The sequence below is a fragment of the Armigeres subalbatus genome, chromosome 2, assembly GCF_024139115.2.
Source record: "Armigeres subalbatus isolate Guangzhou_Male chromosome 2, GZ_Asu_2, whole genome shotgun sequence".
In the NCBI taxonomy this organism is placed as follows: Eukaryota; Metazoa; Arthropoda; class Insecta; order Diptera; family Culicidae; genus Armigeres; species Armigeres subalbatus.
This window is the reverse complement of record NC_085140.1, coordinates 266003297-266030894: the sequence shown is the minus strand read 5'-3', so window position 1 is coordinate 266030894 and position 27598 is coordinate 266003297. Positions and strand designations below refer to the sequence as shown.

General features: G+C 37.2%; 1 protein-coding gene and 2 long non-coding RNA genes across 5 annotated transcripts in view; all 3 read right to left on the bottom strand.

Annotated features, from left to right (window-relative positions):
- The window catches only part of LOC134212183 (serine-rich adhesin for platelets-like), a 58094-nt gene extending 36395 nt beyond the window's left edge, over positions 1-21699 (bottom strand). For both annotated transcript variants that reach the window (XR_009979210.1, XM_062689812.1), the window contains exon 1: positions 21434-21699. The gene's annotated coding sequence lies outside the window, so the exon portion shown is untranslated. The remainder of the gene's footprint in view (positions 1-21433) is intronic.
- Positions 2688-3827, bottom strand: LOC134216293 (uncharacterized). Of its 2 annotated transcripts, none has more exons than XR_009980601.1 (3): positions 3518-3827; positions 3293-3451; positions 2688-3234 (listed from the first exon to the last, which is right to left on the bottom strand). It is a non-coding gene; the product is annotated as an uncharacterized LOC134216293 (long non-coding RNA). The 2 variants fall into 2 exon arrangements; XR_009980600.1 differs by having other exon boundaries at positions 3305-3451.
- A 2473-nt stretch (positions 21700-24172) lies between the features above and the next one.
- Positions 24173-24952, bottom strand: LOC134216292 (uncharacterized). The gene is made up of 3 exons (XR_009980599.1): positions 24656-24952; positions 24473-24595; positions 24173-24343 (listed from the first exon to the last, which is right to left on the bottom strand). It is a non-coding gene; the product is annotated as an uncharacterized LOC134216292 (long non-coding RNA).
- Positions 24953-27598: the final 2646 nt, after the last annotated feature.

The window sequence follows — 27598 nt, the reverse complement described above, 5'->3', positions numbered from 1 at the left end:
GTGTTCTAATGAATATTATTCAACGGTTTTAATAACCAAACCGCACTCTTTTCGTTAATAAAAGTAGGCGTTTTTATCACTTAAACGCGAAAGCAGGTACATATTATTATTGTCGGGAATTACAACTAGACGTCGAGTGGTCAAATGGTTTCTGACAATCTTGCATTTGACTTTGGCAAGAAAATGTTTGACAATTATCAAGAAGGTTAGTCACAAGAAGAGATTTGTTGACAATGTCGTGTGCAAAAGTCGACTATATCAAGACTTTGTGACGTACTTCGTTCAAAAAGATAAATTGCAGTGGACTAGGAAGACCGGTTTCTATCAGTTTAAGAGAGAATTTTATGTCCGTCATATGCATTAGCATTGAGCAATTCGCACAAATTCGTAGGTGGTACAAGCCTGGATTAGAGTAGCATCACTTTCATCCGTTACCACAGATATTGATTTAGGACTAATCACTATCTCTTAGATGGCAGCAATGCACTCTCCAATAGTTCAGATCTGTATTGGCCACGTCCTTGCAAATGCTGAGGAAGAGGAAGGATTGTTTTTTTTTTTGGTTCGGGTTGAATCACTGCGTCCATTTCATTGAACTTTTGTAGTATACCCGTGCCATTTGTTTAGTCTTAGTGTATGTCTTTCTGCTCCATTTCTATTGATTTTTTATTCAGATATTTCTCAAACTTAATGCGAGGCCTCTTTAGATTGAGGTACCGCTATTTATACCTTTCGAGAAATGGCTTATACCAACTCCCAAATCAATTTCAATCAGTTTCGGCATCAACATCAACAATAAGTGGGATAATACTGATTTTGACCATGCATCGGTACTGAAGTTCAAATATATTTTTGCTTCTTCTTATGAGTTTCGAATTCGTTTTTGTACAGCGATCTGATTTCATTGAGTTTGGCATTTCGGAATCTCACCTTTACACAGAGCTCTAATTAGTCAGAGTGTTTAGTAGATCCACCAAATTCGTATCCGCTTCTTTCCTAATTAATCAGCGCTCTGCAGCTTGGAGATTCATGCCGTCGGCTTCGAAACCAGCCTAAGATTAAGTAACGTTTTTTATAATTTACTCCATTGACTCCATCCAAAAGGTGCAAAAGATGGATCATCTAAAAGCAAATTATTGTCGTTCCATACTATTCCGACCATCAATCATAAGTATTAACAAGAATAGTAAGAACTAGAGGCCTGAATAAGAGAAACGCGGATAGAAAATATGACTGCCAACACTGCATTCAATTTTCTTCTTCAAATTTCAAAGAACAACACATGAAAAGGAAGAAATGGTTTATGTGGATAAAATCTCACAATCCGCTATTTTATGTGTCCACATTACATAACAATAGAATCCAATAAACAATGGAATTTCATTTCATAATCTATAAATGACTTGCATATATTATTGCAAACTAATAAAAAATATATTCAATTTTGCAATAAAAATCCTATTCGACTAAATGCTGATGTCATATTAGAAATTTGGAGACAGTACTCGTCGATAGAAAATCCTTCCGCACGCGATGGCATATGAGCAAATCAAACCACCTTCCTTTTGCCAGTGGAGATATATCAGTTTCCACACTGATATTCTTCCCTCCCCCTTCATACGGGAGCTTGGCAGAAGGAAGGTCGTGTGATATGTGCCATCACAAATATTGCCCTCCGCTCGCTTTCAAATCGATTTCTATAAAAACATTCTTCATGCCTGCCGTATCCTAACGGAACTATCAATTCTAAACTTTCGCCTCTAATTCTATCATGAACATGTACGTCTAAGTTTGGAAGATGATATTAGCATTTCCATATCATATTCAATTTTGTTTATTTAAAAATGGCATAAAATCGAATTTGGCCGTTTTCAGTATTTAAGCCAACATTTTGGCTGCTTGACAGGTCTCCTGCTCGATTGGCTGCTGTTTTTTGACGGTTCGATTGGCGGCACATACCTATCCGCGTTTCTCTTATTCAGGCCTCTAGTAAGAACTAGAGCACAGTGTTATAGATCTTACTCCGTAATGCACCACCAAAAAGATGTCTACCCAGCATTGCAGGCTCCGTTAACTGCATGTCTATTTGTTTCACCCCCAGGCCATTCATCTCCTCGGCACGGGTCGCCTGACACCTTGGGATTCGGGGTTGAGGAGGTCATATTGTCAGCTTCTGTGTTGTACCGAGCCAGGTGATATGACCGGATTTATTTTTGTATAACAATTTATTGAACGTCTTCTCTTCAAGTTCGTTTTTTTGCAACATATGCTGCCGTTATACGCTTATTAGTCCCATGTTTGCTGGGATTCCCTATATACATGGGACAGTTATGCGTAGAACGGTAGTATGTTTGTATCAAAATGCTTATAGGACTAATAAAAACGCGGTAAGTATTACACTTCTAAGGGCCGATGTCCACGTAGCGGTTTTTCAAGCTGCGTTGACGCAGCGTTACTCGGCGTTGAATCAGGCTATGAATGCACACGACAAGCGGTAATTTGCCGCAAAACTTCTAACGTCAAACCAATCTGTCACGCCAAATGTCATCCGCCTGCCAGCTGTTGTCAGTTTGTCATTTTCCATTCTGTTCCAATATGAATCGAGTTATCGATTCACATAAAGACATCAAACGTGAAATATGTAAAGAATTACAAATTTAAAGTTTGATTTTGATTTGTATGAAGCTCATTGCCCCCGAACAAGAATCAATGGGTAATGCTATTAAAAACATGTCATTAGCTTTTACCTACATATATGATGGCAGACTAGAGCAAGTAACTCAGTATTTTCCCAAAATAAAAAGTTCCATTGATACTATCTAGTAGAGAGTAGAAAAATCAATTCACTGTCGATTCAAAAGTCACCCATTATCTACTTCTAAAATGAAAAGTTCGAACTTCCGAAATTAATTGTAGAGCTGTGAAATTGAAATCATGCCACACAATCCGAAAACACGTTTTCAATACAGAGAGGCAAAAATTTGGCATTGCTTTGCTTTATCCCAATGTATTTTCTACAATTATAATAAATAATTATTGTTATAATTTCATAATGTTCTTTATTCTTTATTTCCAACTTAAATTTATTACTTCATTGGGTTAGATTAATCTTGAATAATTGTGGATCCAGACATTTAATTGTTCTTATCTTGAATCCATCATATGTTGTCTATGGGGTACGATTCTTCAATCATTTAATATATCGGCTAGATAGGGACGAATCATTATTTTGTTCTGGAATAAAAATTCAATAAACATTTTGGTCAGATACTGCAGCCGATTTTTACTCCACTGTAACACGGACCGACCGCAATAGCGTTGCCCCACAACACTAGAAGAGTCGCACAGATCCCGGAGTCTTACTGTGGCTCGCCACCATCTCATCATGTGGTCCCGTTTCTTTTTGCAATCGCAATCCACATTGTTTGACGATATCCTTCCGTCAACATTCCTAAAAACATGTTTATCTATCAGCAATAGAAAAGCTAACATATAGGAATCTCGGTATCGAACTTACATTTATTATTCTTCCCATGGAACTGGTATCGCCTGCCTTGGTGTAGGGTCCCGCGGAATACACTTTGTTGGTTGAATTTCGTCTGCTCCGTCATTCAGTCCAAAACTGTCACATCGCTGTCTGTTCGGAAATCAATTTATTCTGATAAAGTTGGTACAATCAACGTCACTATCGCACACATATTTCGGTTGACTTTAACACTATTCGCCAGCCTGGGATGTTTGCTTGTCACTTCTTTCCAAAGGTGTGTTGATCACGGCTGGTATTAACATAGGAGCGAAAGAAACATTTGCTGCTCCGAACTATTACTAGCACTATTATTTAAAAAGTTGGATTTGAAACGTTTTGTTATTTGCAAACTAATTTGCGAAACCAAAATGAACTGATTTGCGAAGTATTTTGTTTGTTTTGATTTCGCTCTGACAGATTCTTTCTGCAGATTTTCCCATTAGAAATCTTGTTGGAAAGAAAAAGAATAGAGAAATGTCAAAAACTACTCGCGTGCACGCTGCGTTCCTGTGGGGAAAAGCGGTGACTTTGCGATAACTTTCGCCGCAAATGAGACGCGAGTCGACGCCGCGTTAACGCAAGTGCGTGTGCATGATTCTATGTGATGTTGGGTACTTCCTGCCGCAAATGCCTGGACGCCGCGTGCACGCAAGTTCAAAACCGCTACGTGGACATCGGCCCTAAATGGCCTTATTCACCACTAGAAGTACTGAATCTAAGGGAACAAGAACTAAACAGTCAAAACTGTTTGAATAAGCACGTCTTTTTCGGATTTGCTTTTTGTTCTGTTTTTCAGGGTTTTTTTTTGTTGATAGAACTTTATAGAATTCTGCACAAGATACGTTGATATACAAATGAATGTTAAGACCAGATTTGATCATAATTGATTAAAGATACTCATGTCAAATATTAAAAAATCTGCCAAAACGGCAATTTCTTCTGAAGTAATTAATTATGCAACTTTGTTGTAGTTATTGATCACAACACAAACCTGCTCAGGGCTGGTAGCGATAAATGCCTTTTAAAATAGTGACTTAGTGACCAACGATGACGAAAAAAGTGACCAAATAGTGACTTTCAGAAGCAGAAAAAGTGACCAAATAGTGACTTTTGTATGAGCTGAGGTGCATTCTTATTGTCATTGTGTAACTCGTAGTAGATCGGAAACTAGGGATATCTAAGGATATTTAAATCCTTATTAGAATGCTATTGAAATCAAGAAAAGACAAAAATTACAAAAGTATGAGGATTACTACTGCTGGCCTTGTGCATCTTCACCATAACTAGGGAGAGGATGGATCTTAGCAGGGGGCAACCGACTTGTCGACACCATCATAAATACCACGAAGTTGGATATTGAGAAAGGTATAAGTTGACATCCAGAGGCTAGCAATATGACCATGGTAAACCTTATTCCGTAACACACCACGTAATGGTATTTAGCCAGCGTCACGGGTAAAGCAAGTTCTACAGCGTTGTGGTAATGAAGTTTAACATGAGCTCGAAGTTTTTCGTGAAACTGCAGTTTGTGTATGAAAAAGGCAGAATGAAATATAACAAATTTTGCGCTGTCTTTTACTACCGTTCAAAAAATATTGTCTCGTCAAAATATATTCCTAATGATTCAGCTGCAAGACAGTGTGAAAGAGTGCTAGAACGTAGCGCAATCGAATAGGCTTTCGCTAATTTGTATGTAGTTAGACGTGTGAACATTCGTTTTGGTACGATGAAAAATTAGCACGGTTCTTGGGTAAAACAAGCAATAAAATAACAGACAATTATTTGGAATCACAAAGCTTATGAATCTTTATTAGAACAAATTGTTGAAAAAAACTTAAAGAATTCAAAATTATCACATTTTTAAAATAGGATTTTTAATAATTGAAAATAACATTTTTAATCGTAAAAAAATCAAATACATACATAGTCCATTTGCCATTTGTTTTTTGAGACCCTGATCTCGTTTTTATTAAAAACATTAACCAGAACTCATATATAACATGAATTTTACCACACCTAAGTTTCAAGTTTCGTAAAATGTGAATCCAAAATCTTGAATTTGATGCAGAAATTGCTTTGGAAAACTTTGGATTTTTTTTTCCGAAATTTCAGCGGAAGTTGTTTTTTTGTGGAAATTTCTTGAGGAAATTTCTAGGATTTTTTTTCAGAAATTGTGCGGAAAATGTGAAGATTTTTTTTTTCAGGAATTTCCGCGGGAGCTGCACGTCAATTATTGTAAAAACTTCTCCACGAATCCCTGAAAATTTTTTTCTTCAAATACAAGCGGATTTTTTCATGAATTCCGGTAGAAATCCTTTTGGGAATTCTTGTAGATATTGTTTGGAGAATTCCTAAGTAAAACCTTCCGAAAATTATTTACCAAATTCAAGGCGGATTTTTTACAGAATTTTACACAAAGATTTTTTACAGAAATTACAGTGAAAGTTCCTCCAAGAGAAACAATGTTAGGAGGCTTTTTATAACGAAGGTGGATTTTTCTCCAGATACAGGCAACTTACTCAACATAGGAAGTAGTACGCTGGATTCGCCTAATAATGTGCATCAATTAGTTTGACAGATAAAACTTCGGAAGAAAGTTTGGTTCGGAAGTCCCGACTTCCGAATTCTAGTGTGGTGCTACGCCGACAATATCATGCTGCGTGGTTCGTCGTAGAGGGGTTAATCAATCAGAAACTAAGAAATATCTCGGAATTATGTCGAAAAAATGGATATTCAGAAACGATGAAAAATGACAGCAAGTGAAGTTCTTACTTTTATAATGCTTGTTAAACGAGTGCTCAAGAGTATAATGCAAATGGTGAGCATAAACATCAAATGTGGAGTTCTTTCTCAACGACATGTTGCTATCGAAATCAAAAGCCTACGCTCCTCATTTTTTTAAATTTCCACCCAAAACTAAATCCGCGTGAAGCCTCAAAACCGTTAGGTAAATCAGCATTAAATCCGCGAAAACAGCAAAAATCGCGAAATCCGCGTAGTCGTAACAATCCTGCGCTTTATAAAAGGAGTTGCCTAAACGTAAGCCCAAGCTTTGCTGTGTGGTCTGCATACAGGCCTCTCGATCCCGAAGTCCATGGTTCGAACCCACTCTGCCTTTCATAAGACGGCCTTGGAGCAATTTCTCAAACTTTATATTTTTTGCTAACAGATTTACATTTGATTTGGTTGATGATAATGGTAGCTACATATGATTTTTATTTTGAACTTTTTTTTTGCAAATGGTGGTGCGAAATTAGTGACTTTAGTGACCATTTTCCGAAAAATAGTGACTTTTAGATGCAAATAGTAACTTTTTAGTGACTAGGCTCAAAATAGTGACCAAGTCACTAAAAAGTGACTTGCTACCAGCCCTGCCTGCTTAGATATTAAGGAATTAGACAATGAAGCTCCGTTTTTTAAACAAAACTTCTCTTAAACAAATATTTGAATTGGTATCAAGAAACAAATAATACATAATCAGAGGAATATTTTCTGAAATTTCAGAAGAAATCTCTTTGGAAATCCGGCAGAATAATTTGCGTAAACTCCAACAGAAATTAGTCTGTTATTTTTCCTTCAATTCTTGTAACAAGCTTTTCTAAAAGTTCATACAGAAATTTTTTTGGCCATTCTTACTGGAATTTAATCCAAAACCTTCGATAACTTTATTTATAGAAATTTATTATGTGTGCGCAGATTCATCCCAGAAATTTCTACGGGTCATCCTCCGGTCAAAATCTCGCGGAAACTTTAATGGAAATGTTTGCAGAAATCCAACTGCCCTTGGATCTGCTGAAGTGCGAAAGTCGCTCCAAAATTGTCTGTGGAAATTCTTCCGAGAACATCTGTGGGAATTCCTCCGAGTATTCTTACAAAAATTCCCCTGGGAAATTATTCTGTAATTCATTTGGGAATTTTGTCGTGAGTTCAAGTAAATTCTCCAAAAATAACCTGCGGAAAAACTTCAGAGCTTCAAGGCAGAAATCCTACGGAAATCGCTTTAGAAATTCTTGCAGAAATTGATTAGTGACATTCATTACAGAAATTTCTGTGATCATCGCTATAACTCTTTTGTAAATTCAAGGCGGCATTCTTTAGAAAAAAAATCCTGACGAAAAATTATCGATAATAAATAGTTAAAAATCAGTATTTTCAAATAAATACAAAGAAGCGTTGACTCATCCTTGATCTAATGATCAAAAAATGAAAATCCATCGTAAAGTGTACCCCAATATAGAAAAGACAGATGTAGTCCTACGTCAAAACTTTTGAAGAATGATATAATATATCATACTGAAGAAATAAAAAAGAAATAACCCATCAGAAACTGACAAGATGAAAATGGGTGTTTATGTCCTTCAATAGACATGGTTTGTGTGTCGTGTTTTAAAATGGATTAAACATGACAAGTGACGTAACCCTTAAAGGTGCAAGGCGATTTTTTTAGAAATCGCTGGAAATATTTTTAACGTAAATAACCATTAAATTCATTCACAATGAACGTATTTTCGGTTTGTTGTTTTAAACCAACATTGCACATTTAAGGGTTAAAGAATGCTTGAGAGTCTAATGCATGCCATTAAATAAGGACTTGGACATATCCGAAAAATAACATTGAAAGGTAAATTTGTTCTCAACAACATTTGTTAATGAAAATAAAGCCCATCTAGATAGACATAAAACTAATTTTCAAATAAGCTTCCTTAGATTTAGCATTTTATTTATAAAATTTACACCTAAAACTAAATCCGCGACAAATCCGCGCGAAACCCTAAAATCGTTATGTAAATCCGCGCCAAATCCGCGAAAATCGCGAAATCCGCGTAGTCGTAACAACCCTGCATATATACGATATGTAGCATACCGCGAGAAACTTTTTTCGCAAGCTGTCATGATAGAGAACTGATTCGGGATGTTCTACCCCATGATTTTTTTTTTAGAAAGCTCCAAATGTGGGGAGCACTGGCTCTGATGATGCATTTCAATTTGTTCTACACAGCTGTGCAGTAACCAACACGAACGGAGCGAAAACAAAGCGAAAATCACCATTTTTCTGTGGGGGCTGCCTATCCTATTCTGTTTTTTCGCACTTGCATACAAGTTTGATAAATTTGTGTTTGCAGTTTTTGCCTCTCTTTTATCGTTGTTCGTTATCTATTGAGAGCGATTTCTGCAAACCCTGATCACCACCTCTTTTCTTTTTCTATTTTGTTCCGATTGCGCGCTCTTGAACCAAACGCGCATGCGCTGTTTGAAGTGGTATAGATAGGGGAAGACGGGGCAAGATCGCCACCCGGGCAAGAAGAGCATCCCATAATTTTACCACTCTTATGCTATTTTCTCTCTGAATAACCCCGCACACTGTTAAAGTATAGTCCAACAATAGACTTGAGACTGAAAAAATATTATAAAAATAAAATGATTCTGAAAAACATATGAATTAGCAAAAGTTGGTGAAACCAAAATTTTCTTATAAGAAATCAGCATTAGAAAATAAAGTTTATAAAAACATGAACATTTTTTAATGAAAAAGGTTGACCAACTACACATATTATATGACTTCAAAGAATGTTTTAAAGGCATTTAAAATATTCACAGTAAAATGTTTGACCATGCTTAAAAAGATTTAAATAATTTATCTCCCCTTTTGAAACAATATATAATCCACAAAATACTAAAATTCGTTTGAACAACTTACAATTATAATATACTATGCGCTGAATCTGTTGAGTAACGTACATTATCAAATTTACTAAAATGTTCAACTAATTTTTGTTATTAAATGTAATGATCATGGTATCATTAAAAAATAATAACGTATCGATCCCAAAAACTGTTCTATTGTTTTAATATGGCTAATTCGCATGAAAAGCTATTATTTCTTGTGAATATTGGTGCTCTAATACATTTCAGTTAGTAAAAATGATTTTTAGAAGGGTGCCCTTCATGCCCCGTATGGATGCTCATCTTGCCCCTTAGTGTATTTGAACCAGCCAAAACAGAGTCTTAGTTAGATCACATTTATCGGGATTACCGTTCTTTTTGACATTCGTTCTATTCTAGATGCTAGATGAGATGCAACAGAAAAGAACTGTTGTATTGTAATATAGAAAAATATGCTTGCTGAGAAAGTATTAAGTATCATTCTTAGGGTGCTCATCTTACCCCGTCCTACCCTACCTACTCGGTAGGCACCAAACCGATGTGCTTTTCTCAGGGGTCTGATGTTTTGGTTATGTTTCCGTAGTGTAGATGCAGTCTCGTTTCTTCTGCTTATCGTTTATGAAACTGTCAGTGTGGCCTATCTCTTTCTTTCTACACAATAGACACAGACACAATATTCTTTGATATGCAAAGAATGTTTAGGCCAAATTTGAGCAAAATCAGTCATAAAAAACCCCCCTGACAATAATAGAACATAACCTGCCAAAGCCGTCATTCTCCCTACTATGCTGCTTAATTAATCAATCCGAAACTGATATTTGTTGAAATAAAAAAAATGACGAGATAAAAAATAGCGTTGAAGTAAATCAATGAACACGTTTCGCATGCTTCAAAATGATAATAAGCGGCGTTCTCCCTTCATAACAGTTATTTAATGAATGGCCAAGAGTGTAATGCATGCCATTCAATCAGGGTTTGAGAATATCTGAAAAATTGTTTGGGCATAGCTTTCAGTCATATCTCAACTCAACAACATTTTGCTATCGAAAACAAAGCCCCATGTAGAGAGATTTTATTTATAGACTTCAAATCCGCGCGAAACCTTAAAATCGTCATGTAAATTCGCACCAAATCCACGAAAATCGCGATATTCGCGTAGTCGTAGCACCAAGAATTCTTCCATAGCTTAAGATTTTTCTGAACAAACTTAGGCCGATACAAGTATTAAATTTATTTTATGTCCGACAGCTCTTGAAAGGTACGAGGGGGGGGATAAAAAAATAACAAGGAAACAAAAAAAAATCCAAAATGCAATTATTCCATGGAAAATTTAAAATTTTAATGGAAAATGATAGCAAAGAATGTTTAGAAAAAGCAAAGAATATGAACATTTGTAACATATTTATCCAGTAGCGAATTTAGGACAAAATTAATATAATTAGAAAAGTACTGGAACTTATTTTTGTAGAACTTTCAGTTTTTCTTTTTGGAAAGGGCTGGTTTTTTAGCATTAGCATTAGCATTGTTACGGTGTAATTCGTAGATTGGACACTAGTGATACTCATGTTTTACTTTTGAGATCCTTATCTAGAATGCTATCAGAAATCAAGAAGGGGAGTGGTCCTTGATTCCAGTCTTAAACAAAAATAACAAAAGCATGAGGATTACTACTCCTGGCCACGCCCATCTTCACCGTAACTAGGGAGAGGAAGGAAGTGTTGATGTAGTACTTACTTAACGAGAGGCCACCGACTTAGCGACACCCTCATAAGTACCACGGAGTTTTGGAAAGGGCTGGTTTTGCTGATAAACTCTAAGTAAACTGTTGAATCCATAACAACAAAGTACTTCTAGAATTATAAGCTTTTGTTTAAGTCAAGAATGAAACTCAAACTGGTTGAATCAATAGGGGCAATGGACAGATGTACTTCTGGAAACACAGATGTGTTATTTGATTTCCGGAAATTGCAGACTACTTTACGGAATACTTAGGTGACGTCTGAAGTAGAATCGCTGAAGCACGCCATATCAGCATGTCCTTCTCAGCCCCATGTACCTACATGTGGTATTTATAAAGTGGGAAGGATTCCAGCGCTTGCTTGCAAATTTCGTCTCCGCTCTTTCGTGGCAGGTCTACGTCGCACTGTGGAGTTGCTGTTGGTATCGGATTTCGATGGCGTCGTCGATGGGACTCAACATTCAGAATCCAGTTGTGAGGCCACCAGGTCCGAGCTGTGAAACGTTGACATCGGTTGATGAATACTTGCAAATCTATGTGATCTCTGCTAATACGCACCAAGTATCACTGGCGTATAACATTACAGATTCCACGTTAGAGTTGAGTATTCGGGATTTGGTCCATTGCCTAGACCACCGCCCAACGTTGACTGGCTTTCGTTTTCGACCTTTTTCACTATTTGTCCTGCTACCGCGGAGTTGCAGTTGTTCACATCCAATGATTCGGTGTTGTTGTTGGTTCTCACAAGATCATCCGGACGGAATCTTGCCTGCTGTCGTCGGAGAATTGTCAACCTTTCCCCATATCTGAATTAGGATAAGTCATCAAAACTCGAAGATAAAGTTCTAAGTGGTTGAACGAACGTTTCACCTAATCAGTTGGTGACTGACATGTCGCGTCTTTCTTTGGCACCCACGGATTTGTCCTTGCTCCAATCAGGCGGCGTGAAATATTGTAGAGTAGGCGATTATCGCCGGTTGTTGACAGGGGAGTCTGCAGCCAACAGCGTTTGACTTACTTCTCTAGAACCGCTTTAAGTTGTGACTACTAGTATTTGGCTGTTCTGGAAATGGATCACCCTGAAAATGAAGACGGTACCTTCTTGAGTCCGTAATGAACGCTAGCGATGACATCGCGTTGGACTAACATCTTTTTAATGGGCAAGATCCGACCACATATTTCCAGAATTCAGCGGCAGGAGAATTCACTCGGGTGTCGATTCACCATAGATCGACTAGAAGATCCAGCTGTGAAGAGATCGTTCGTTGAAGAATATGGAACTCAAGTAATGGATGTTCTGGAAGGTGGCAGCGTAGAATAGAAGTGGGCGGCGAAGAATACTTTTATCGAAACCGACGACATCAACTTGAATGAGCGCACTCAGTGGATAGAATAGATTATTAATGTAACCCGACTGGAGATTGAGAAGCGAATAGAATCAAAGACTGAGCAACGGGAAGAATCAGATGAGTAAAGTACGAGCCCGTCTACGGTATGTATCTCTGTAAGTGGGAGTCGGGCGTTGCTGCAGACAGGCAGGCTGGTGTGGATGGACATACGGCCGATGAAGAAAAGATGACTGCAACAACCGAAGATTATTGCCTCAATAACTCACTGACTTAGATAGCTGAAATGCTGGTTCGATCACTTCAAACAGCTTCTTATAGTGTCAGCTGCGTTCTTCGAAAAGCAGCCATCCGATGCAGGAAATCTCCAAGGTCTATATTAGTATTGCGATGCTCTTTTATGTGTGCTTAACGAGCTGACCGTATGTTTTTTTGCGGCGAGTCCACCATCAACGCCCGCAGGACCAGTTGTTTGAGTGTCAACGGAAAAAGCTCCTCAAACTTTGCAGTAGCCGGGCGATCGGAGGACTTCAATATCTTGACAGTCTGATATCATCAGATGACGGAATTGGGATTGAGATGGAACCATGAGTCAGAAAGGCTGGGCCACCTTCGCAAGTTTTCGAAATATTTAGAGACCCAACCGGATTGATTCACGCACCAAAATTTGAATGTACTACTCTATCGTGAAGCGCGTTGTGATTAGGCAAAGACAACGCAGATGATGTCTGAAATTTATAATCCCAACGGACTTATAGTGCCGAGCCAAAAAGCCAACAAATATCAATAACAATAGATGTTCGAAAATGTGGATGGAAATGGGTCGGCCATATATTGCAAGGTGCTTAGACGGAATCTGTAAGGATAGGATATAGAATATTTATGCCGATATAGATATATTTCCGTATTTTTATTTTTAATACTTTTGGGGACACATCAATGATCTAAAAATGATATATTTCGTATCAAGATAAAAACAATAATGCATAAAGTTCAAAATTAAAAAAAAATTAAAAATCCAAAAAAAAAATTATTTTTCGCCCCCTCAATTTTTTGGGAAAGTTGAAGGGGGGTGACATAAAATAAATTTAATATTTGTATCGGCCTTATTTTAAAATAATTAAAAAAACGGTTCCATTTACTCTACCCTAAAAGTCTGTTTATAAATCCTTCGTATTCAAAAGTGAAACTGATTGCTCTCGCAGGAATTCGCTGTAAACTTTTGTAGTAGTTCATTATGATGCTTATTAATAAGTTCCGTCAAGAATCCAATTGTTCAAAAAATTCTACTATCTTTAGAAATTGTACAAATAAAATTCCCTTAAACGTTTGTTTTTAAAAGTTTTTCATGACAGAATTGCCACAGTTTGCCACAACTTTGGTCCGAATTTTGACAAACATCGCATGAATATTCAAAACATAGAATGACATAGTCAGACGACTACTAACGACTACGAAAAAAAAAAACAATTAGCATTGTTTATGTTGATGTTTACCGTTGAAAGTGCCTCGCGGATGAAAATCGGATTCAGTTCTATGTGATACATTACTTTACTCAATTGAAACGTGTACAGATTTCAGATAATTTATCAATTTGTAAAATGTCCATAAATATTCAATGACTAATATTCAACCGAATATTTCTCGCTTAACTTTTCAAAAGGACCTAAGTAACATTTTTTTCATGAATTAATTTGAGTATTACAATCAAAAGCTTTTAAGTTTTTCTGTTGAGATTTACAGTCCAGAGCCGACTATGAATGTGTCTGGAAGTGAGCTGACAAGTGAAGAAAGGTGGAGTTAACAAAAAAAATTCCATTATTTTACACTCTGGTGACAGGGAATCAGCAGGGATTGCAGATATCGCTCTCAAAAGATATTGAATAACGATAAAAGAGAGGCAAAAACCTCTTCGAATCATAACAACCCATGAAAACAAAACAATCGCACTTGTATACAAGTTGAAAAAAAATTGATTCGGATAGGCGGCCCCCACCGAGGGGGTTTGATAAAACGCTTTGTTCTCGCTCATTTTATGTTGGGGACCATAATTTTTACGCACAGCTGTGTAAAACAAGTTGAAATGCATCATCAGAACCGGTGCCCCTGCAATTGGGGCTTATTAAAAGAAATTTATCATGAGTTGTAGCCCCCCGAATCAGTTCATTATCGTAACAGCTACCAATAAACGTCTCTCACGGTATGCTACCTATCAAGAGTGTATACAGACATGATAAGTGAGAGATTTTCTCATTCTCATTTGGATTCAAACCCTGGGAATCAAGAAAGGAGACTTTTAAGTTAACTCGAAAAGGAAGACTACGGGAAGACTATACGATCTAGCCGGATGTTTCCAATTTGAGTGAAACCAGTCGGTTAATTCTTGCAAGATCTCAGAATTTCCAAGGTGGCAAATCTCGGAAGCCAAATGGCGACTACATTTTATCGGACGAAGATGCGTTAGAGCATTAACCTTCCGCAACTCGCTTCAACATTCATAACACGAGAATTCGCGTGTTGTAAAAAGTACCACAGTCCGAAAATCCGTTATAATGAAGCCAATTAAAATGAAATCAACGTGATTATATTCGGGAAAACAATAGAGAGGATATACTCTCATTGAGGACATTTTGTATGTCCAATGGATTTTCTGCTGGTCCTCCGGAACCAACGGAACACCGGTGAAGATAGTCAATTTTATCAATAAATAAATGGCACGATGTTTCTTATGTCTAAATTTTAAATTCTAAAATTCTAAAAACCCTGGCGTAGTGAAAAAAAAAATCCATCTTTAATCCTATGCGGCTCTATGTGTCAAGAAAAAAAAATTGATTTGGATTTCTTCAACTTAGCGGCGCTAGTGCATATGAAAATACCAGTTTGGGTCGATATCTCGGGATCTATGGGATTTAGAAAATTTCCGTCTTCTACAAAGTTGCTCGAGAATTGGAAACCAATATGTTGAAAAACTGAATAATTTAGAAATCATCCGCAATGAGGCGTTACTGTATATGAGAAATTAGTTCTTCGATATCTCGAAATCTGTGGAATTTAGAAAGTTGCCGTCTTCTGTTTAGTTTACTGTTTAGAGAAACTGTTTAGTTTAGATTTCAGCCGTATGGCGGCACTAGTATATATAAGTAATTAATTTGGTTCTATATCTCGGGATCTGTGGGAATTAGAAATTGCCGTATTCTACAAAGTAGTTCGAGGATTGGGAACCAATAAATTGAGAAACTGTTTAGTTCAGAATGGACCCGTGAGGCGATCAGGTTAGTTCGATATCTCGGGATCTGTGGGATTTAGAAAATTGCCGTCATCTACAAAGTTGTTCAAGGATTGAAAAGCATTATGTTGAGAAACTGAATAATGTAGAATTCATTCGCAAGGAGGCGCTATTGTGTATGAGAGATCAGTTCTTCGATATTTCGGGATCCGTGGGATATAAAAAATTGCTGTCTTCTACTAAGTTGTTCGGGGGTTGTAACTCGAGTACAAGTTGTTCGCGGGATTATCGACTCGAGGAAACATCGAGATAAGGAATAGAAAATCCTTGGAAAGCTCTTTGGAGGGACCATCACAGTAACCCAGAAAATATTGTTTTACGTTCCCTAAGATAAGGTGGCATCTGTTGATAACATAACTATAAATTTGACAATATTTAATTTCTAAACCCTTTCGGGACTGATGAATCATATATGCCCAGCGTTTTAGATTGGCTGCGAAAAATCACAGGAAAGAGCTAGGTTCCCAGTTTTTTCAGCAAAAATTTTCATTGATGTCGGCTGCCCAGGAAAAATTAAAATATTGAAGGTCAAGTTTGACTATACCATGAAGACCCAGATATCCAAAACCTTTGGAAGATTTTGCTTCTGACAGCATGCAAATGAATCTGAAATATTTGGATCCTATACCACATTGTTTAATAAATCTAAACACTCAATCAAGTTTGGTCATCTTGATCGTTGAGACAGTAATCAATTTTCAGCCCATGATATCTACCAGATCATCCAAGGCTTATGCAATGTCTTCATCATCGGCGTATAATCCAGTCCAATAGACACGCATAATGTAAATCAAATTTTCTCGAATACGTGATGTTCAAGGTACTCCAAAACGTTTCCAAGTTCAACGCAAAGTATCGACCAAGCAACCAAGTATTTTTGCGATGTCTTCAACATCGGTATGTACACAATCTGGTTCAATAAGCATATGCGCATCATGCAAACCCAATTTTCTTGAATTCGAGATGTTCAAGGTACTCCAAAACATTCTCGAGTTCAGCTCAAGGTATCTACCAGATCAATCAATCAAGGCTGGCAATGTTGCTATATACGGCATATATACTCTATATATCCAATAGGAATAATGTAAACGTTTTCGAGTTCAGTTCAAAGTATCTACTAGATCAATCATGACTTTTGCAATGTCCTTGATCAATTCCAGTTAAAAAATCATAGGATCCTAATTTCCATGAACATAAGATGTCCAAGAGGTCTCGAGTTAGCCTTGCGAGCATAGGTGTAAGATTACCAATCCGGAAATGGTGAGTTAGATCCGGTACGATCAAGGATGTTTTCAGTTGGGAAACATTATAGATTCCCTGGGCATAGCGTGTTCTTTGTACTTGCTCCACAAGATACATACTCATGCAATGGCGTCTTCAATAAATAACTGAGGAAATGCTAATAGAATACTTTGAATAGATGAAAAACCGGCCAAGTAACAAGTTCCAGTTGGAATGTAGAGCCATAGAAAAAGAAGATGTCCAAGGTCCTCCAAAATGATCTGGAGTTAAGAGGAAGATATCTACTAGATGCACAATAACTAAGGAGGTGATTGTGTCGAGCACTTTGGCTGAGGACTTTTTTGTTGAGGCGTATAACGGACTTGGATGATTACATCAAACAATACGACTTCCAGAATATTTGAGCCATCCGTAAAAGCCTGCAATGGCTGGTACAAGTGATGATTGAAGTAATATAAGCTAAATGGACTTACTGGGACATCATATCTATAACATCATTCATAATTTTGTTAAATATTTTGGCTGTGCATATGCACATCATATGTTTCGAAATGGACAAATTGATATGAAATTTGCGAAAAAGAATCCACGTGCCTTGGAGGGACTCGACCGCCACCACCTCCACCGCTGGTACTCGGATTCTGATGGCTTTTCCGCAAACGTGACCTTTAAGTGGTCTTGTTGTGTAGAGGTTATCACGCCTATCTAGAGAGTAGGAGGTTGAGGGTTCGAGTCCCTCCAAGACACGTGGATTCTTTTTCGCAAATTTCATATCAATTTGTCCATTTCGAAACATATGCTGTGCATATGCACAGCCAAGATATTTAACAAAAAAATGGTTTTCGTACGGCCGAGTTGCCGAATAATATGCAATTAATCATTCATAAGTTAGAACATTGGATAGATCAAAGTCGTTTTGAAAACTTTTACATTCGATGACATATACTCGAGAACAGTTTGGATGGTCTACAACTTCTGAAAAAAAAATTCAACTCTTTTACAGATATATAAAAATGCCAGATAACAATGTCCTGAAGTGATAACTTATTCCCAATGATGCTGTGATTGCTTCAAAACGCCGTGGATCAAAATGATCCAGTCTTTTTCGGAGCGGATCGGAGCAGGTAGTCTAATAGAACAGGAAAGTTTATATCTTTAAACAATTGGTACAATCAGAAGAACTTCCTAACGTATACAAATAAAGTGAAAGCACGTGAAAGTATAAGCATGACAAGCTACGAAAATCCCAAAAGACATATTTAGCGTAAATGTCGATATTGGTCCCTTAGGCTCTGTCTCATTTGGAGAATTAAACTTAAAAGTGACAGTTCGCAAATTAGCAAATAACCCAGTCATAAGAATGGCTGGTGCTACCCAGCAATTCCAATAAGACATCTATGCAAAATGATTCGATATCTGTCAAAAGTAATCTTGCTCTGCGAGCAGGGTTATTCGATAATTATTGAAATGTCACTTTTAAGTTTAATTTCAGTTTAATTATCCAAATGAGACAGACCCTTAGAGTAAGTGCTTACGAATAACGGCCTGTATCTATCTAAGGGAAAGTTTGAAACAAACTGAAACCACACTATACCATGAAAGGAAGTCTTATTTATGAAATAGTAACTTAAAATGAGCATCAGTGCTCATCGAATGCATAGTCTTATCTTTCCATTGCATCAATAAGTTTCGCTTAGATTAGACTGACTGTACATATCAATGGTTGCTACTCCGTGATTGATCAGAACTGGTGCAAATTACACTACGATCCAAGTGACTAGTGGTTGGGATTTACCATCCTCGAAGTGCACGTTTCGGCAACTCGCAAATGTTGATCAATAACAGCGCCGGCCAAGTCCTTACAGTCAGTTAAGAAAGGGAGGGAATGTTAGTGTGTGGTCATGGTTGCTACTAGAGACCGAGAATACCTCTGCATCTCCACAATTACCACGGGAAGGAAGTTGTTTTAGTTGGGTAGGGTAATCAGTAACATAGATCGGGATTCACCATGGAAAGTGATGTGACCTATGCAACTTCCACACAACAGTATTATCACAGACAAACAGACATAACACTTGTCAAATGTCCATCGTTCACTGATCTACTGGTCAATTCAAATAATCATTAGTTGGCCAATCGATCACTCGTGGCGCGCGCATCGGATTTGCTCTAGTTTGACGTTTGCTCACTACCGCCATCTGGTTCGTGATTTGCCCAACTAACTGAAATCAACAGATGTCGTTAGAGTTTGAACGACGATGAATTTTATTAGTGAATGTTCAATGTGTTATGTCTGTTTGTCTGTGGTATTATCATTTCCTTAATTTGTTCAATTGTTCATTCTTCGCGAGAATAAACAATCAATCGCTCAAAGTGAAGAATAAACGAGAATAAACAATCAACCGCTCGAAGTCGAAGTCGAGCTCGAAATACGTATCTGTAAAGATAACAATACGTAGTGGAATTAAATGGAAAGTACTAAACTCGTCTTAGACAGTTGAAGACATTCCACTAAAATAGCTTAAATATTTTTTCTCCGGCATTTTAAAATTCTCGCGTGATTTTTGAAAACGTCGTAAGTCCAAATGAGAGACTCTCTTTCATTATGCTCTCTTTTGCTAATATTTAGGCTAGTTTAAAATTTGTTGCAATATTTTCACCTCAGCACACTAGACAAAGCTATTTTCTTCAGATCGGTGCTGGAAAATCCAATGTAAATGTTAGTATGCCTTTGTAATAATCGAAAGAGAAAGTAAACAAAGAGAGCCTCTCTTTTGGACTTACGACGTTTTCAAAAATCACGCGAGAATTATCTTCCTATGCTGCGCTGTAGTATCTGTCTAAGTTAATATCGTCGGTTGTTTTCTTCTTATTTTTACTTGGATTGGTCTATAAAATTTGATTGACGTGGTTTTTAATTTATGTAAAAGTTTATCACGAAATAATTATTTTGAAATTCGTTCTATCGGTACCAATATAAGGGTGTTCGGTTTACCAACATATCTCGACCAACATATGATTAGGGCCGAAAAACCAACAATGCTGAATCAAGGAAAATGAGGTTCAAGTTTTCTAGGACAAATTTAATTCATTTATTGAAGTAGAAACTCATTTCATTGCCAAAACCACATCAATGCTATACGTAAATGGTTATATTATAACAGCAGATTAAGATTAATTGAAAATCCATTTGAAATCTACAAAATTTCAGCTAAAACAAAAATCGCGCCGTTTACTCGCATTACCGGCAGCACGTCTGGTTTTTAAGCCGTTTGCTCAAAGCTAGGTACACCATCGGATTTGTTTAGATTTGATAGCAGAGCAGTTCTGCTATGTGATATATTGAAAACCGAGCACGAATATACGTTTTAAAATAACTTGAAGCTAGTTTTTCTAAATAAACAATATAAAGTGAACGGCCTAAAAACCAAAGCAAACATTCCGCATGGTAGTAAAGGGCGCCAACAAAGGACTTAAAAACCACTACGGTGCAAATGGTTCATGAGCCGTTCACTCAAAATAACAATAAATGTAATTCTTAAGAGATATCAAGTACGGAGTGTTATCTAGGATGAAGAATCATTTACAAAGCAATCGTTTATGCTAGAAAATCAAAAATCATGGTTTTGGTTTATAAGCCGTAATCATATGTTACGCGAGATATTTTTCTTTGCCGCTAAAAGCCGTAAAAACATTTTTCAAGTTTAAATAATAAAAAGAGTTGATACTAGGAACCTTTTTGTGCACCGCATGCAATACATTTCAATTGCTAGAAAGTCCCGGAGATGCACCTTCCGAGAAAATCACACAAAAAATGTATTTTGTTTACATCTATTAGCAGGCTCGCTTCGCCCTTTTGAAAAAACAGTCCGCAAAGGCGAGCGAGTAGTCTGTTTTTGTAGTGACGCAATGCGATGGTATTCGTGTGTTTTTTGGGAACGAGAGCTTCAAACAACACAAACACACTCTCCGGTTAACAGCATGACTTCTCACACGCACGCACACAAACGCATATCCCGTGGTGAACCGCGAGCGAGCGAGAGTCGCGGTGGGTGAGAATCTCGCAACCAGCTCCACCAGCAGCAGCAGCAGCAAAACGGCAACGACGGCGACTGCCACTGAAGGCAGTAGCAGCCATTTTGATTTTGACGACTGCAATGATTATGATGATGAGAATATTTTTTTGGGGAGGGCCTTTTCTTGCCCACCAATGCTGTCATCGAAGTATTGCCCAAAACAATTTCCAATGTCGTAAAATTACGTCTTTTCGAACCGAGTCTTCAGTTCCCGTGTCTTGCAGACACCGTCGGTCGGAATTACTTTTTTTTTTTGCTACAATCAAAGTAGGCTTTTCTTTACCATCTCACAAGTATCTTCTTTTTACTCCCTGCTGTTTCACACGAACACACTTTCCAACACGAAACTTTTCATGGACACTTTTCACACTTTTGGAAGTAGCCCCCAACTTTCTGGCGACGAAAATCGCTTTTCAGCATTCTCCAGGCACAAATTCAAACACCAGACCAATGTTTTCCACCAAATTACCGTCAACCAAAACGGATTGAATTGCATTTTTTTGCACTACGGGAAAAATTCACTATCGAGAAATCCAACCAAGCACAGCTTCTTACCCATTTGAACCTTTTCGCTCCGCCGAGGAGCCGTCGAGGGTGACACACTTTTTTTTCAACCAAAAATCCACTTTACCAATCCAATTTCACACAACCAACAACATAAAAACGCTCGCGGGACTCGAAACTAACATCGCACGCTATTTTCCGGCCGTTTACTGCAACGAAAATCGAACCATTTACCGAAAATCGAGCTCGTTTGTTACCAGCGAACAATAACAACGACCGCCATTTGCATTTTTTCCCATTTTCCTCTTCACGATACTGATGGCAGCGATGATGGGCGAGAGTGAAAACGGAGCATTGAGCGCAAATTCGGGGAGAGGAAAACGCGTTTTCTCCACATGTTTTTGTTTGTGTGCGTGCGATGAAGCGGTTTGTCGGTTTGACACATCACGCTTATCTAGATCAGATCTTTCGCTTCTGTCACATCGACAGCAGTGTTGCCTGTACTACAGGCCTTTTCATGTGACACTGCCAAAACTGCACTTGTTTACCTGGGTGGTGCGGATAGAATCGATTTGGTTGTCAAACTGAAGCCAAAATTTTCTATTGTGCCGGAGCCAAACATTGAAGATTGTGGTTATGTTCGTTTCTGATCTAATATTGAGAAGTATTGTTATTATTTTGGGAAAAAATAAAAATAAACTTTGTTTGAGTTTTGTATTCTTTGTAACAAAATATTACATTTCGAGTGGAAAATTAGTGGGAATGCAACTAAAAAGCGTTCGTTACGAAATTTCACGAGATTCAGCAGCTGATCGGAGCATGAATGTATCAGAGACGATGGTATTATATACACGCCCGTAACAAACCACTCAAAATTGAGTGAAAAACCACTCATTTTCAGAAAAAGTGGAACAACTCAAAAAATGAGTAAACTGGACTTTACTCAATTTTTAGTAAACACTTCCTCCTGTCAGAAAATGATTCAAATCTACTCAATTTTACAAATGAATAATGAAATGCAAATGATTACATTTTACTCAATATTGCAAACTTTCTGGTTTAGAATGGTATCAATGAAATCTGTGATAAAACAGGAGAAAGGCGGCTTTGTCTGTGTTTTGTTTTATTATTGGCAGAGGGAGTTTTGTACGACTAATTGTTCAAAAATAAATATATATATATAGAAAAATTCATTCTATGTTGGTGTTTTTTTTTTATCTAAAAAACCTCCCAGGCAATAACTAGAATGAACATTGTCAAAACCCTTTACTAGGTATTTTAGAAATTTTGTTCGATTTCTCAGTAGTAAACCAAATTTACCAGCATCTTCCCTTCTCCCTAGTGTACCTCAACAATTAGACGGTCTTCTTTTCACTAATGAAGCTGCAAATATTCGATTTATTTCAAATTTTTAATAAAACAAAGTGAAGCTTGTTAAAAACCATCAAACTTGAGATAATATTATTGTTTTTTGATTCATAACAAACGATTTTGATGACTATTCTTCGGCTTCGGCTACCTCCTTGATTGACTTACCAAGCGGTTTACAGATAATTTCCACGAAATCATATAACATTCTCAACTGCTGTGGAACCGTTAATCCGAAAATGGAAAAACATTTCCATAGCCTGAACTGCATGCTCCACCTCCGCGATTTTCTGCCGTCGTAGCTCCAATTTAAGCTCAACTAATTGACCACATTCCGGTAAATGACAGCGGAATCCTTATTTAAAACATTACTTAATTATTTGAATATAATTCTAGGTACATTTAGTAAAAAGCTTACCTCTATGGAGTTTCATAACCTCCGTGTCCACCGTTTTCGACAAACGATCCATTTTTGAAGAAATTACGCACTTAGTTCACTAAAATTTATACTAAATCGAGGTTTAAGTTCGGAAATAATTCAATTTCACGTCTTAATGGCGTCGGCAATTTTCACTCAAAATCGAATGAAGTCATTTCAATAGATATATGATTACATTTTGCTCAATTTGATAAAAATGTTTTAGTCATTTTTTGACGTATTGCATACTTTTCCGAAAATGAGTGAAAGTTAAACATAAATTGAGTAACATTCAACGGGCGTGTAGAGACACGCGGAGAGAATAAAAGCAATTCTGGCTTCACGGCCAGCAGACAAAAAAAATCTGTGCGATCGGCAACATAAAAATTTGTGAGAACTTGAAGTGACTCTCACTGTGAGCAGTTATTTCGTTTGCTCCAACTACATATTTTGTATTCTTTAGCACCATTCCCTTATATTCAACAATAAATATGATTAACTATCATATATAAATTTGCAATGAGAACTATGAAAACATCTTCATTTACTGAACTTTTCAAACTTTTTCAAAATTTCTTTAATGTTGATTGCAATACCTATCTTGCATGTAGTACCGATTGGTAATGTTTGTTTACTTTGCTCGTTTGGTACCGCGTGTGACGGTTCATTTGGTACTTTTGGCTTCACTGCACACAAAAAAAAATCGTTGGTAAAAACCAAAGAAACGTTGGTAAAATCAAGAAAATTAGTTAGTGATTTTCAGTAGAAAGTATACAACTGTTAAATTTACCATTAGAAAAATGTCATCTCAGCAGAAGTTTTGACAAGAGCTACCTTTTCAAAATAACAATTTCTTCTTAAATCGACATGTGCATTTTGCATTAGAATTAACTATTGATACTTTCAAATCAACAAGTTGTGATCATTCTCAATTTCATAAAAGCATTTTTAATCGTTTTTTCAAAATAAAATTCTACAAATTTATATTTTATCATTTTGATTCCATTTTATTATTTTATTTTATTCATTTCATTAAAAGACTGTACACATTTTCACATGTTTTACAATTGAAAACTTTTGAAAACTTGAGGAATCATAAAGCCGATGTGCTGGATGGTCTCTGATATTCTGGTGATTGATGATGATGAAGATGATGATGATGTTGCGAATCTAACCTGAAAGTAAAAACACCCGGAAAAACTTAAATTTTGTAGGCTTCAGAAGCTGGTTGTAGGTGACCGCGAGTCCAGTAATAGTGGATATGCGGAAGTATCTAAAATTGAAGCATTTTTTTACATGCTTACCTTCACGGGAAAACCTCCCATATCCTTTCTTCAGACACATGCCGCGACTGACACCGGTTTCCTAATTCTTTCTCGGATGGTACAGGAACAGGGTCAACATAGTGTCACTTTACATGCTGTTCTCTGAAATACATGAATCCCAATTAAAATTAAACTAAAAAGCCGCACCACAAACAAACTTACTCGGTCTTTAGCACAAACGTTGAGTAAACTTTTTGTTTCTTATTTTCAATAATGACAGGTCAGCTAAGCTGCCAGTTTCATTATTTTCGTTGTCCGTGTTGCCAGAGATGCATAATATGAAAGTTAATTTGACTATTCTACAAATTTTGATTTGAGTGCACTCACTGTAAAAATCACAATTTTAATCTGAAGAAAAACTTTCAATTTATTCAATTTTACATTTGACTAAAAAGTTTTAGCTCTTAAAAGTACCACATTTCACATACTTTTAAAATGAAATTAGAAAATGTTGGAATCCCAACTTTTTTTTCTCTGTGTGTTTGCGGGTCTCTATCTACACAGAGAACAGACATACAAGTCCATTCTCAATCATGTGTAAGGATTAACGGACGTTTTGAAACGCAACACAAGTGGCAATCTCGTGGAGGCGCTGGCGTCGCATAGTTTCTCTCATCAAGAAGCTGTCAAAATTTTAAGCCCCACCACCCACCATAGACATAAACAACAGATCCTCTTCCTCACTCTGTTTCCCATTCCATATGCGATGTTTCTTTCTTACACTAACGCAAGCGATTTCTCTGCCATCATGAAGCGCATGGTTTGTTTTGTGATAAGGGAAGATCCATTAATTACGTAACGCCAAAACGAGCGTGTATGACGCCTCCTCTCTCCTATGTTACACTTTTTATATGAATTAGGTACCTAGAATTTTTGTATAGATTGTCACACTTCAGGCCACCCCTCTAAGCGTTATGAAATTTATGGATGTTCCCTGAGATGTTTCGTTTGTGAACAGCAGCTACCGCCTTTGTTTGTATTTTCATTATTGTTACTTCTTTTGAATCTTTACCGGCTGCGAAAAGCACTAAAAGGATGAAAAGGCCATAATTTGTGCTCAAGTATATTCATGATTCTTCAATTTTTCAAGTCCCGTTTAGTTATTCAATTCAGGTTGTGTATAAGAATATAACTAGCATTTCCGGCAGTAAATAATTATTTGGAACACTATCTCTCTTTAACAGTAGTTAACAAATTTTAACTAATCGCAATCTGAAAATACTATTATAAGCATTTATTTATTAAACAATATGAGAAGTGGCATTAGTAGCAGAAACTTTACTTGACAATTGGATCAGGTTGTTTGAAGGTACGAAAATGCGTTTTGCAGAATTTGTTTTTTCACCTTGTTGGTTCCATAGTGCATGAAAAATAAACATCAACAGTTATCACGTGCTGGAAGAGGCGGCAAGTTTGGTATCATTTTGGCGCGCAATGTTTGTTTGATGAAATATGACAGCTAGTACGCATGACGCAATGAATGACACCTAGCGCCACCAAACGACGTATTGCCACAGTCAGTATTCTAACGTACTTTGATTTACACAGCTTTTTGAGTAAAATTTGTTCTAGCCTGGATGTCTGTTATCTGTGCTATCTATAAACAACGTCTCTGGAATGTATGTAAACAATCGTAAAGTCGTGTAGAGTCTAGCGCACTTGTGCGCTCTCATGCAGCGTGGAAAGAGAAATTCGAAGAGCGGGAAATGTTTGACAGCCAAGTAACTGCAAAATAACTTTGTTTATGGGAGTGATTTCAAAATATCCCTCTGCTCGCTTGAGCGCAGAAAAGCGGCTCTATCCGCAGTACCCAGTTGTTAACAACCGCTGAACAGGCCTGCAAGTCCAAAGCTGTCACTTTAATAGAAGAACTGTCAATTGACGGTAAAATCAGCTAATTTTAATCGTCTCGTGAAAAGGCCTATATATAGTGGAATGGGCCTTTTCACGAGACGTTTAAAAACAGCTGATTTTATCGTCAATTGACAGGTTTTCTGTCAGCTTCAGGAATGTGGGCCTGTTCAGTGGTTGTAAACAAGTGCAGTCTCGGCATTGTTACACGAAAAGACCTACACTCAGATAAATTTCCATCTAAAATTTATGTGCACTGCACATAAATTTTTGCAATCAAGTTTTGCACATGCACTTTATTAATCTTGCACATAGAATGAGAAATTTTGCAAGTCTTATATTTTATGTGCACCGCTAAATAGAATTTAAAGGCATGTGCAATATATCTTATTGGGCAATTTGAATACCTTCCATGTGCAGCAACTAAGAAAAATCATTTGACCCACTTTTAGAATCGTTTCAATCTGATTTAATATTTAAATTCTTAATATATAAAATAACAAGAAATGTGAAGGAATATTCTTTTTTATTTATTTTATTTATCATCCCTCAAAGTACATCAACTTTTAGACATTGCGATTTTTTGTCTTCTTCAATTTCGCTCTGAGGCCTCTACAATGGATACGTTTGGGTACGTTTTGCCAGTTTTACCATCGTAGATACGTATAGGATATACGCAAATATACGCCTCTCTCGACAAGACCTTTCTTTATAAAATGTCAACAATTTTCACTTCTAAACACCTTATTTCGAATACTGCGCAAACTGATCTTCCCCAACGGCATCCGGAGGACGGATGCTTCGACCAGGCACTTTTGATCCGGATAAATCGTGTCTCAGCTGACTCAACTCTAACCGAAAGTAACCGATTGATTTTGATCTCCTCATCATCCGACAATCTGTTTGTTGATTCGTTAACTCGCGATCTCGCAAAATCGGCTCCGATAGATCAGGCTACATGATGTTTGCCTTCCTGAAACCGATATTTAAATTCTTTAGTCAGCACATATTTGTCCCTTTCATCGTTCTCATTTCTTACCGGTGTTACTGATGGAGTAACAATTTCTTGCATTAAAAACTTATTTGTAAAGCTGGTTCCGTAGAATATAGCAATGTCGGATTCGGGAGTTGGGTTAGAGCTGCTGTCTATTTACATTTGACGATGGATCTTCCGGCCGATGATGACTGCTGATGAAGTATGCGGTGTTTCGCGGAGTAGTTCACTAGCGTTCGCAGAGGATACCGCGCCAAAGA